The 13,920-nt window shown below is 46.6% G+C and overlaps 1 protein-coding gene across 1 annotated transcript in view; it reads right to left on the bottom strand.

The window, feature by feature from the left end:
• The window catches only part of thsd7ba (thrombospondin, type I, domain containing 7Ba), a 976,108-nt gene that overhangs the window by 514,914 nt on the left and 447,274 nt on the right, over positions 1-13,920 (bottom strand). The gene's annotated exons all lie outside the window — the stretch shown is intronic.

Below are 13,920 nucleotides of genomic sequence, written 5' to 3'. Positions count from 1 at the left end.
ATCCCATTTAAACTAATGACAAGGAGAGCAATGCAGTTACCCGAGGGAGTCATAGTAAGGGGGGGAGATGTGGGACCACTAAAGGGAAGGGTGCAAGACTATGTGAGGGAAATGAGTAAACAGTTGCATGAGTTAAGGAAGGAAGTCAGAGACCGACAGATGATTAAAGGACATGGAAACAGGCAAATCTAAAGAATGACAATGGACCCCTCAAGTGGGGAATAAGGCAATGGTTAAATTTGATCCCGAAAAACCTGGGTTTGCACCCAAGTGAGTGGGACCGTATGAGGTAATCATAACCAGTGATATATGTACGCGCGTGGACTTTAGGGGAAAGGGGCGCTGGAAGCACTGATCACAACTAAAGCGTTTTATTAACTGATTCAATCCACAGGTCTAATCCCAACAACCGACCAGTGACGACTGGGACAGTTATCTGCTTAAGTTCACAGAATGTGAATTGCAATGTCGACGCTCGCGGGCATGGCCATGCTGACAACAATGTCGGTGCTTGTCACGGCTCGTCCACCGCAGGAGGGACTTTGGCACAGCATGGACAGTGCTGAATGCGATATGCTAAATCTAACAGTCAGAGAATAATTGATTTTGAATTGTAGCAAGGGTTTGCTTCAGATCGGATGCAGAAGTGTCAGGGATATGACACGCACGTTGGTGGGGGCTGTTCAGGAAAGCTAGCTCTTTTGTTAAGTTTCCAAATCCAACTACTGTGTGTTTTAAACATAAGGAGTGGGCAGAGGAGTTTGATTTTGTTTGTGAAACAGAGAGTTATGTTTATGTAGCATGCTTGACAATGTATGCACCAATGATTTCTCATTCCCAGCCAAAGAATTCTAAATGGAACATTTGTAGCGCCAGTGATAATGATGTACCAACTTGGGGAAATAGTGATGGTAGGTGTACATGGGAGATACGTCCTAGAGAGAAGATCTGTACTACTACCCAGCCACCTCCCACGACTGTATCAACAATCTGAGCAGAGGCAATTGAAGCCTCTCAACCCTTACCAAATGACCCACCTTGTCTGGCTATGAGCCCAGGTCCGACGAACGGTCTCATTTTGGTTAATTATAGTAAGGTTTTTAATGATAACGTACATCATGAGCTCGTACCCGTAGTCTTGAACATATCCTGCCCCAGTGGTGCTCAATCCATACCCATGCACTTTATACGGCTCTGATGGGCCAGTTAATGACTGAAGCAGGTTAGTTTAATGGCGGGATGCGATCAATGGTTATACCTCCAGGTTTAGGAGGGAACCGAGTTAAGCGCAGCCTGATAAATGACGCCGCTATGATATTCAATACAGGGACATCAATGATTAATTCTATTGGCCTGGCAACTGTTGACCAGAAGGTCTGGACCTTGAGCTCCAAGCTTAAGGAAATTTTGGAACGGGGACAGGGAATTCATAACACCCAATTAAATACAGACCAGGACATGACACGGTTAATTCAAAACCTGGCTACCGTGCTCGAAGGCCATGCGGGGACTATCAATAAACTGATCGGGATAGGGTAAAATATTTCAGATGAAGCAAGCAGAAATGATGTTTGCAGCACCTATGGATCCTGGGCACTGGAAAAAGCCTGAGAGAATTTAAGACAGATTAATGAAGGGGTAGTTCCTTTATGGGTAAATAATGAACATTTATTTAATCTTACACAACATAAGGATCATGGCTTGACTGGCTGCCAGCTCAGAGGTTTAACAAATGTATATAGAATGAATGTTGAATGTATAGTGAATAATAATATGCTAATAGGCATTGTCTTAGTTATACCTTTGTCAACACCTGGCAGAACATTATATAGAGTAGAAAATATTGGAGTGATACGGGAGGATTATTATATTAGATACCATGACATTCGCTATAGGCAGTAGACATAGAAGGGAATATAGTTACCACCACGTTAGAAGGGTGTAGTATAGAAGCCACCATGGTAGTATGCGCACATCCAATATATGAGACGGAAGAAGCAGCAAATTGTACAATGGAAGCTATATGGGCTACAAAAGAACCGACCCATGTTGCATATATGGGGAATGGGAGATATTGTATTACCACGTGGCAGCAAAGGATCCAGTACAGGAGCAATCAGATGTGCCCCATCCACAATCATTCAGTGTGCCTACACCCGCAAGTGTCGGCAAGGGTGGGGTAGGTGGAACTGGTCGAAATATAAAAGAGAGCAGAGGCCACTTTTCAGCCTTAAGGATAACCTGACACAGTATTTGAACCAGTTCTCCTACGAAATTCCCGTATTACCTGAGCACCTAACCGCGGTTCAGAGACAGGCTCAGCAGATATAGAGAACTTACTATATGCTGCAGCAACAGGTTAGAGCCTTAAAGGAGGATATTGAGCAAATAGATTCCTCCACGTGGTGGGAGGATCTGTGGAATTGGGGCTCAAATGTACAAATACACCCGTGGATTCGGATTATCTCCTTTCCCTGGTTGTGATTCAGCTGATACTAGTTATATATTTAACATACTTGATTCATCGTACCCAAAGGTCACAAAGGAGGTGGCGCTGGGGGAATTTTAACAGGAGACAAGAGGTTTAGCAAGTCAGGGGCCTGAAATGAAGGGCCAGATGATACAGATGGTCTGACCTAGTACTTTTACAATCCAAAGCTCGATACATGGCCAGTATCAACAGGTGATGGTACGTAAAGGGACGGACAGTACCACTGTAGTTGGCTACCTTGGGCTAGGCCAAGGGCCAAAAGGAGGGACTGTTAGGGGGAATACAGTAAGAATTTATTTAAAGGCAATTACTTAGAATCTCCAGGCAGCCAATGCCATCAAGTACATTACAAGTACATTAACAGTTAAGGGTCACCAGATGAACTGTGAAAACCCTTAGGGCCTGCAATCACCAGAAAGACCCTGGGAACCAGACTGGAGACGGAGGATGAAAACAATATAAATTAAGTGTGCTCTTCAACAGATAAGAAAAGGACAGATAGTCCCAGCTTAGATCAGGGGAGAAGGCTCTGCCTGGGATAGGGGGATGTATGTACCAGAGATATTTGTTTAATGAAAACCGATATGCTGACAAGATTGGAATCTGAACAATGTGCTTGTATATGATCAGTGATGTATAAATAAGCTGTATTCTTGTAATTTGTTAGAGTGCTACCTCAAGCTGCTTTGAGGTGGTTCTCTCCTTGCAATTGCGTGAATAAACGATCATAACCTGTACCTGAGCCTCCTGTGGTTCGTTTGTCAAAGTTACCACAACAACTGTGTTTGTCCAGGGAACTGGTCGGTCACATCTGCTACCTGTTGCAGGATTTGGTGCCACAGGGACATGGAGGATATCCACTGACAGTGGCTGTGAAAGTGACCATGGCGCTCAATTTTTAGGCCAGTGACTCCTTTCAGGGCCCTACAGATGACCTCTGTGGGATATTGCAAGCCTCCATCCACAAATGCATCCATGAGGTCAGGGACGCCAGCTTTACGGAGGCACACAACTTTGTGCGTTTCACCCGGGGCCAGGAAAGCCAGAATGCAAGAGCGCTGAGGTTTGCCCAGGTCTCAGGTTTCCCCACAGGTACAGAGTGCCATCGGCTGCACACACGTGGCGCTCAGATCTCCATGGCAACAAGCAGTCAACTATGTCAACTGCTAGGGCATCTATCTGCTAAATGTTCACCTTCTGTGCAACCACCACAAACGCATCCTGCAGGTCTGCGCATAGTTTCCAGGAGTGTCCATGACTCCTACATCCTTAGCAGATCTCAGATCCCTGATGTCTTCCGGGGTCCACAGAGGATGCAGGGTTGTCTCCTCGGGGACAAGGGCTACCCGCAGAAGATGTGGCAGATGACACCCATGCGGCAGCCTCAGAGTGCACGAGAGAGAAGGTACAACGAGGCTCTTGCTACAACTCAAACCTTGGTGGAGCAAACCCTTGGGATGTTGAGAACGAGGTTCAGGTGCCTGGACCGATCTGGTGGAGCCCTGCCATACTATCCACAGAGGGTGTCATGCATCATCATCACCTGCAGTGCCCTCTACAACCTGATGCTGCACCAGGAAGAGGAGCTGGCTGAGGAGGAGCTGGTCATCTCCTCCAATGAAGAGAATGTCGACGGGGATGAGGGTGAGGAGGTCCTCAAAGGCGAGGTTTCTTGGTGATGAGGCCCTCGCACTGGCCAGATGAGGCAGGTGCGCTAAGGAGGCCCTTATAGCTGCTAAATTTGTGGACGATGATGACGACATGCATTGAGGAGACACCATAGATGCTCACACTGTATCTGTGAACTTTTGACTCCAGTCTGGCTGATGGCAGCTCACATACCCTCTGTGATAAGGTTCCTGCCATGGAGGCGCAGTAGAGGCCCTAATAGTCACTAGATTCCAGGGAGATGATGACGACATGCAGTGAGGACACTCCATAGATTTTCACATAGCCTCTGTGAATGTCTGACTTCCGTCTGACCGAGGGCAGCTCACTTGCACTCTATGATCAGGGTCATGTCTTGGAGGGGCAGCCATGAAACTTTTATTGCACCTGATCCTGTGTCAGCTTCAGGACCTGACACCTTCAGGAGCACAGCGTCACCGATCACAGATACTAAACAGATGGGAGGCCAGCCCCATCGAATAGGTGCTGAGAGCAATGGAACTTTGTTATGCCTGTCCACAGCATTCTGGCAGCAATGACAAGCACCTTCGAGGTGCAGGCATGATTAATATATCCGGAGAGTGTGAGGCCAGACCGTCACTTTGGTCTGAAGATTATACACTGCACAGGGAAGAGGCCCTGGACCGAGACACCTGCCTTTATCTTGTGCAGGAACCAAGGTTTCACATCTGAGTGACACAAACACTGCTCATCAGGTCAAGGAGCCATAGGCAGGGAGACATTCTCGGAAGCTTATTTACAATAGTGAGCATTATGTACAAGTGATTAACACCCATGCCCAGGCTGTGCAACTACGGCTTCTTAACCTTCTTCACCCTGCTGCTACTTCTTGGTGCTTCCCCGGCATCCACAGCAGAGGTGGATGTAGCCTACTGACTGCTACACCTTGTCTGTGATGACCTTGATGGGGTCCTCTGGAGGGCCCCAGCCTGCTTTCAGGGTCCTGCTGTGTGGCAGTGGGACCCTGCTGTGGAGCTAGAGCTAGAGGGGTCACGGGAAAAGGGGATTTGGATGGGCTGGACATTCATGGAGTCACCTAGGTAGATGACCTCGGGGTGTGCACCTGCTGATCCTCCTCCCTGTGGGTGCCCAAGAGCCCATGGATGACTCCTTGAAGAGAAGGGGAAGCTGGATAAGATGGACCTGCCCCACACCCCTCTCACATTACCACTGTTGGAGGCCAACAATGGCATCAGTGATGGAGTTCGGCCTGCGCAGAACCAATGTCCTGGACCAAGGTCTCCATGGCGGCCACCATCCTACTAGTGTTGACCTCAGTGCATTGGCATGCCAGCGCTATCACCTCAGACTGAAGGCAGATGGACTTCTCCATCGTGAGAAATGCAGCAGACATCCCTTCCTGATTTATTTCTAATTCATTCATGGGATCTGGGCATCACTGGCTAGGCCAGCATTTATTTCCTTGTTCAGAGGGAATTTTTGAGAGTCAACCACGATATTGTGGGTCTGGAGTCACATGTAGGTGAGACCACGTAAGGGCAACAGGTTTCCTTTCTTAAGGGCCTTAGTGAACTAGATGAGTTTTTACAACAATCGACAATGGTTTCATGGTCATCATCAGATTTTTAATTCCAGATTTTTATTGAATTCAAATTTCACCATCTGCCGTGCCGGGATTTGAACCCGGGTCCTCAGAACATTATCCTGGGTCTCTGCAATAATAGTACGGTGACTATACCGACACCTGCCCAGCTCCAGCAACTGAGGTACAACTGAGTCCAGGGGCCTGTCACCTGACTCAGACTCAGCAGATTTCTGGGCTCCAACAGTACCCAGAGTGCCAGAAGCCTGGGAAGTCCCTGCCGCTACCTGCCGTGGATCAAACAGTGTGATGTGCTCACCAGATTGTGACCCCGAGGCTACTCTACAACTAGGTCCTACCAGGGTGGATGTCTCTGCGCTGGTAGGGGGTGTGGGTGAGCACTGTGACGGGTCTTTAAATGGGGTTTCAGCAGATTCCTCTTCCGAGGTGTCTTCAGGGCTTGAGTCGAGGACCTGAGTCGTGAACTGTTTCGAAGATGTGCCTGAGAAACCAAAGAGAGATAATTAGTGCATGGCAGTGGCATGTGAAAGAGGACCCATCACTCACAGCATGGTTGTCTGATGGATGTTACACTGCTGGACCCTCACTTGGTAGAGCACCACTGACCTCACCGTCAGCACAGGGCCAGTCCAGATTATGACCGGCCAGCTGGATGGCTCTGTTTTCAAAATCCATGAGGATCTCGACTTCAGGCATTCTTCCACCAGTCTGCAACCTCTCCCTTTTGTTGTGTGCCAACTTGTCCGATATGAGTACAGATGGAGACAGTGTAAGCAGGAAGCCTGCCAGGCCAGATGATAAGTATGTCTGGCATATGTGGATGGTGAGTGGTGCCATGGATGGGAAGAGGACAATGAAGGCGTGTGCGAGAGAGTGAATGGTGATGTCCCTTGAACTGGTAGTGAGTGAGATCCCTGTGGATGTCTGATGGATTTGAGAGTGTGAGAGTTGAGAGTAACGAGAAGAGTGACTTACCTTGGCGGAACAGGGGAGGTCATTCGTTCTCTTTTGGCACTGGGTGGCTGTCCTCTTTTGCAGGTGTTGGCGCTGGCCACCACTGTCACCGCCTCCCAAGCCGGATTGGTGATTTTGCTGCCCCTCCTGCGGCCAGAGCAGGCGCAGGGAACATCGTGGCGGGATGCCACGGCATCCAAAAGGCATTCCAAGGATGTGCCATTGAGCTGGTGGGGGGGGGGGGGCGCTGCACTCATCTTGGCTTTCAGTGCCATGTCTTCCGTGCAACAGTCCTGGGCTGGAAGCATTGAGAGGTGTGAGCGCAGCTGCACTTTAATTATGATGCCCAGCGTGAGGAAGCACCGAGATGATGGCGTGGCGGGCGAATGAGAGCCGGTCCGCCATCGAAACACCTGGGAATGCATGATTAATGAGGTGGGTTTGGGACAGTATGGCATGAAAAGCTGCAATTGCAGCCTGCAGGTAAAACGCTCTTTTTCCTGCCTGCTACCGTACTTAGTGCAATCCTGGGACGATTCCACCCCTTAGATTTGGTACTGTCCCATTGGATTGAAAGTTGACAAATATCACACTGCTTTTCAAGAAAGGAAGGAGAGAGAAAACAGTGAACTACAGACCACTTAGCCTAACACCAGTTGTTGGGAAAATGCTGGAATCTGCTATTAAGGAAGTCTTAACACTATATTTAGAAAAGCACATTATGACTGGAGAACAAGTCAACATGATTTTACTAAAGGGAAATCCTGTTTGACAAATTTATTAAATTTTTTTGAGGATGTAACTAGTAGGTAGATACAGATGTGAATTTCCAAAAGGCATTTGAAAAGGTGCCACACAAAAGGTTAATAAGTCAGATAGGGACTCATGGAGCTGGGGATAATATTTTAGCATGGATAGAGGATTGGTTAATGGATAGAAAGCAGAGAGTGGGCAAAAAAGGGCTTTTTCAAGTTGGCAGGCAGTGAATAATGGAATGCCACAAGGATCAATGCTGGGGCACCAGCTATTTACAATCTATATTAATGACTTAGACAAAGTGACAAAGAGTAATGTATCAACATTTGCTGATGATACCAAGCTAGGTGGGAGGCCACAGAGAGGCTGCAAATGGATATGGACAGGTTAAGTGAGTGGGAAACAAGATGGCAGATAGAGTATAATGTAGAGAAGTGTACAGTTATTCACTTTGGTCATTAGAATAGAAAAGCAGAATATTATTTAAAAGGTGTAAAATTTGTAAGCGTTAATGTCCAAAGAGACTTCGGTGTGCTTGTACAAGGAATGCAGGAAGCTAGCATGCAGGTGCAGCAAGCAATTAGGAAGGTAAATGGCATGTTGACCTTTATTGCAAGGGATTGAAGTGTAAGAATAAAGAAGTCTTGCTGCAATTGTACGGGGTTTCGGTGAGGCCGCATCTGGAGTATTGTGTGTGCTGTGTTGGTCTCCACACTTAAGAAAGGATATATCTGCATTGGAGACGGTACATCGAAAGTTCACTAAATTGGTCCCCGGGATGAGGGGGTTATCCTATGATGAGACGCTAAGTAAATTGAGCATATATTCTCTAGAGTTTAGAAGAATGAGAGGTGTTTTCATTGAAACCTACAAAATTCTGAAAGGGCACGATAGGGTAAACATTGAGAGATTATCTCTGTTGGTTGGGGAATCTAAAATACACGGCGGCATAGTCTCAGGATAAGGGCCCAGTCATTTTGGACGGAGATGAGGAGAAATTACTTCACTCAAACAGTTGTGGAGCTATTGAATTCTCTACCCCAGTGGGTTATGGATGCTCCATCATTGAATACATTGAAGGCTGGGATAGGCAGATTTTTGGACTCTCAGGGAATCAAAGCATATGAGGATCAGGCAGGCAAATGAAGTTGAAGCCCAAGGTCAACCATGATCGCATTGAATGGCAGAGCAGGCTCGATGGGCCATATAGTCTACTCCTGCTCCTATTTCTTGCATTCTTGTGAGACCATTACTACTGTGTTAACTCCAGGCAAAGGCTGTGAAAATTAACCATTTTGATTCCAAAATCATATTTCTATATATGGCTCTTCTGTCTCCCTCCACACAGTTTAGTTTGGTAAATCTGGAAAGCCCTCTTTTTATTGAAAATATAGCTGCACTGATTTTTAAAATTGTTTCTGACAGTTCAAAAATATTCCATGCTTAATGCCTGAGGAATAAAAATGCTAATAAAGAAAAATTCTCAAGCTTTCATAGTTAATCTTTGTTCTCCAAGTTGAAAGTGCTTCCAAAATGCTACAAGGAAATTATTTTGAGCATATATTTCCATAAATTACATAAAATATATATACAGCTATGATCATATTAGAGTTTCTAATTCATTTTACTCGTTTGCATTTTCATAAAACAGTCTTTTCATACTATATGGGCCGGATTTTTTGCTCTTGAGTTGGGAGCAGAGAGGCAGGAATTTTCCGCAAACCTGAATCGGGAGAAAGTGCCCCAGATGTTCTAATTTTTCTTCCAGGCGGGAAGGGTGAGTGTTAACTGGAGTCAGCCTGCTGTCCCCGAAAGGATTTCAGAGGCTGACAGGTGTGGAAGCGGGCTGTATGAAAGGCTCACCTCGCTGTTCCTTTTAAGAAAAAGAACAAAACAAAAGAACAGCTCTTTAGCCCTCACCCCTCACACAAACCCCATACTCCATCTATGCCAACCCATGTCAACTCATGACACCTCAACAGCCCCCCCCCCCACCACCCCCCCCCACTCACCCTGCATGGCCTGCCATACCCTCCTTACCAACCTATCGCCCTCTACCCCATGGCCCTTTATAACGTCTATGCCAACTTTGTGCCAACTAAGACCGGAGACCAGATGTATCTCAGACGTTCTAATGCACTGTGTCCGCAGGAAATGTCTGGGAAGTTTAAACTTCCAATGGGCAATTCCCCTGCTTCCCAGGACCCTCCAAAAGTCTCCAATGCTGAGTTAGAGTCAGAGACTTTTACAGTTCCGACTTACTTACCTGGATAGTAACACAAATTAAAACCTAGCCTAACACATGGGTAGCTTTAAAACTGAACATCCAATCACTCACACTGATCCCTCCCACCCGACTTCCCACTGGACCCCCCGACTACCACCACTGACTCCCCTGACTTCTTCCCTGTGACCCCCTCAACTTCTCCCCAACCCAACCTGTCTAGCCCCCAACAACCCCTCCTGATCCGACCTGACTTCTCTTCAGTCCACCTACCACCTCACCCATTGGCCGGTCCGATGGTAGTGGGTTATCGTTGATATTTGCTTACAAAGTCAGTTACCACCTCACCCACCTGCTACCCTACCCACCTACCCAAACACACAACTACCACCTCAACCACCTCATCCACCTGTCACCTAACCCACATGCCACCCCGCCCACCTACCACCCTACCCACCCTACCCACATCACCGCTTCACCCACCTGCCACCCTTACCCACTTACCTCACCCATCCTACCAACTTATCTTACCGCCCCTGCCCCCTTATACACTTAACTTCTCTCCATAGCTTTTCAAAGAAGCTTTGGACATTTAAATTCTTTACTTTTTAGAATACGGCAGCTCACGCCGTAAAAAGGGGACATGGTTTATCTTACCTCGACGGTCCAGTGCTATGAAGAAACAGTTCCATTTCAGATATGCTCCACATTTCTGGAGAAGCCAGGAACTGAAGTCTCGGCTAGAAATGTGGAACTTCAGCATGGTGCACAAAAATAGGGGCAGAGTGGTAATCCAACAGTGATGAAAACTCCTTGGAAGACTTAGGCCTAAGTGTCTATTGAATACTTTTAAAAATAAAGCTCTCATCATAAAAGCCCATTCAGTACATGTAAATTTATTCAACTACTTAATCCCTTATAAAAGCAAACATTTCTTTCAAGTACTTCAATCCCTTATGAAAACACACATTTGTAACACACATTCATAGCCCTGCATCAAAAAATGTATAACTACTTGCTGCTGTCAATCAAACTATGAACTGACAGGCACCCCACTCTGATAATGATAGGTTATGGAATCAGTCCAGCAGCACTAATCCTATCATGAAAGCCTTCAGGCATATGTCAACTGGCAGAGTGAAATTGCAAGAACTGTTTTTTTTAAACTATAGACTTTTTTTTATTTTAAAGGGCAAGAGATTTAAATGACAGAGCTTATCCACTTTTTACATACATTCATGTCTACTCTCACCAATGCCAAAGGGCACCTTACTCCTCCCAAAGGGCATCTTAGCTTTTCCAAAGGGATACCTGAACCTAACGAAAATGAATACCAAACCTATCCAAAAGGGGTCCCTGATCTATCCAAAAGGGTACCCTGCCTCTCCAAATAATCCAGGCAGCTTTCAACCTTTTCCTCAAAGGTCTAAAGTCCAAATGTTGTGTTTTGGACATCCCACTAATGAAAATTGGACCTGTTTGAAGGCAGCTACACTTTTCAATGTGCAGCTGCCTCCATGAACCACAGATGTGCAAACCGCCCCCATTCACCCTGACGAAAATGGTGGATGCCGGGTCCAGGGGCAAGACTTCCAGAATCGGGGCTCGAGCGCCATTTTGGCTAAGCTGGGGACCCTTTCCATCCTCGCTAACATTCAGGCCTATATTTTGCTTGATTTGCTAAAAGGAGGACAAAATGAGGACAATTTATTTTATAAATCCACATTTAGGCGAGCAAAGCAGCATAACTGTTATTGCAATCTTTTTCCTAATTTTAATATTTCATTTTTACTCTCCTTTGGAATGCCTGGCTCCCAGCAGTATCATGTAGCGCATTGGGTAAATCTTTAAACTGTACCTTGCAGCTCCATTCACCCAGATAGGTGATTTTTTTTCTCTCTCTCTTTAAAAGTATTGAGACTTACTGATCAATATCTGGAATATTTTCTTGCATGTAAAATAAGTTCTTTTTAATTAAATTATTCAACCTTCTTCTCCCTTCTAGCACAGGAGGAATATCCATTTGTCCAGAACAGAACTTTGCAGTTCTGCCACCTATAAAACAGATTTCTGAAGAACCTCAAAATCTGAATTGTCTGACGAGAAATAAAATCTATTTAAATGTCATAAATCTCATTGAGTGACTTTTATCAAGTTAAGCAGAGAGTGACATCCTCTCTGGGCGTGAATTCCATCCTGCTATTCAAAATCAGTTCAGAAACTTATTATCAGCTAGAGTTCATATGTACAATAACTTGCATTTAGCACCTTTAAGGCAGGAAAATATCCTAAGGTGCTTCACAGAGTTGTGACTAAAACAGATGCCAAGCAAAGAAAATATATAACCCAAGGTGACCAAAATATTTTTTGAAGTGCTGAATTTCAAATGGGTGTTAAAGGAGAAGATAAGATGAAGAGGCAGAGGGGCTTAGGAAGTAAATTTCAGGCTGCGATGTGTAGGCAGCTGAAGACATGATTGTCAATGGTGTGCTAAAAGGAAGAAGGATGCACAGGAAGCCAGAATTAAAGGGTTGGAGACTGCAGTAAGGATTGTCGGAGTTAGTAAGATGCAGAACAAGGCCATGAAAAGATCTAAAAACAAAGTCAGTAATTTTAAATTTGAAGTGCTGGGGGATTAGGGGTGAACGCGGGTCAGCACAAAGAAGAAGATTAGGTGGGCAACATTTGGCGAGGGTTAGGATCTGGGGTTTTGGATGAACTGGAGTTTATGGAATATTCAGGATTAAAGATGGGAGGTTCAGCAAGGAGAGTCAAAATGGTCAAAGCTGTAGGCAACAAAAGCATGCCTAAAGGTTTCAGTGGTGATGGGCTGTGATTAGAGCAGGGTGGACGATGTTATGGGGGGGTGAAAATAGGCATTCTTTGTGATGAAGAGGATACATGGTGAGAAAATCAATTCGAGGTGGTACAAATACTAAGGGCTGAATTTTCCCCCCGTCGGGGGGGTTGTGGGGGTGGGCGGGAGCACGCACAAACCCAATCGGATGTGCACCGCCATTTCACGTGGGCGGGTCAGTTAAGGCCCGCCCAGCATGACGCACACCCGGACGTGCTGTGCACTTCCTGTGCGGGTGTGGCGGGGGGGGGGGGGGGGGGGGGGGGTGGGGGGAGGTATTCCCTGAGTCGGGGCCTGCGAAAGAGTGCAGAAATCTCCCTGAGGCACAGAGGTGGCTCAGGGAGATTAGTTTAAGTTCTGAAAAATGTAATAAAGGGGGAAAAAAATTTTAAGGACATGTCCGCTCATGTGAAACTGTCACATGAGCTGGGACATTTCCATTAATTTGCCCATGGATGAGGTTTCATGAAAAATGCAAAGGCCGCCTGGGCTCTTCGCCTGCCTGCCAACCTTAAGCTTAGACGGGCAGCATTCTTAACAACTTTAATTACTTTCTTAATGGCCTTAATAGACTTTGACAGTTTGGCGGACGCGCAGCTGACACGGCAGTGTGCTCGCCGAACTGACAATCTAAATGACGCGCGGTGACGTCAGGATCCCCGCCCATCATTTTACACGTCAGCGAGCGGGCCCTGCCCCCGCTCGCCGACTGGAAAATTCTTCCCTAAGGTGACGAACAACCTAGTTCCACCTGTGACAATGACAAAGGCTGGAGGAGAAGTCAATGGTGATGAAGCAGAGCGTGTGCTGGGGACCCAAAGATGAAGATAGATTATGGATTGTTCCTGGTGATTGACACTGTGAGTCACGGGGCTGTGAAATGTACTACCTGATTAATGACTGAAGTAGAGGCCAGGAGCTGGATTTTATGGCTCCCCACTGGGCATGTTTCGGTGGAGGAGAGGTCGGCGGTGGGGGAGGGGGTGGGGGGGGGGGGGGGGGGGGGGTCATGTAAAATACATTGGGCGGGATTTTCAGGTCGGCGGGCAGGTGGCCGCGATCAGCAGGGGAACGGACCGCCGCTCGCGATCAGCCCCTGACTGCGATTTCACACTGGCTGGCCAATTACCAGCCAGCCAACGTGAAAGGCACACTGAGGAGCTCGGTGCTGCCAGGGTGAGGGCGGGAGGAAGGCTAGCGTGGGCGCAGGGGAACTCTGAATGAAAGCTCCCTGAAGGCAGACAGCTGCTTCAGGGAGCTGAAGAATTTAAATTCGATAAAAACAAACTTAAAAACCTGGAAAAAACGCCTACACATCAGAATGAGTCACCTTAACACTTGGGTGCTGAGATTTGTGTCCAATCATTTTTAACTTTTTTAAATTA

Source organism: Cetorhinus maximus, chromosome 11, assembly GCF_964194155.1.
Source record: "Cetorhinus maximus chromosome 11, sCetMax3.hap1.1, whole genome shotgun sequence".
Classification (NCBI taxonomy): Eukaryota; Metazoa; Chordata; class Chondrichthyes; order Lamniformes; family Cetorhinidae; genus Cetorhinus; species Cetorhinus maximus.
This window is presented reverse-complemented; position numbering and strand designations above follow the sequence as displayed.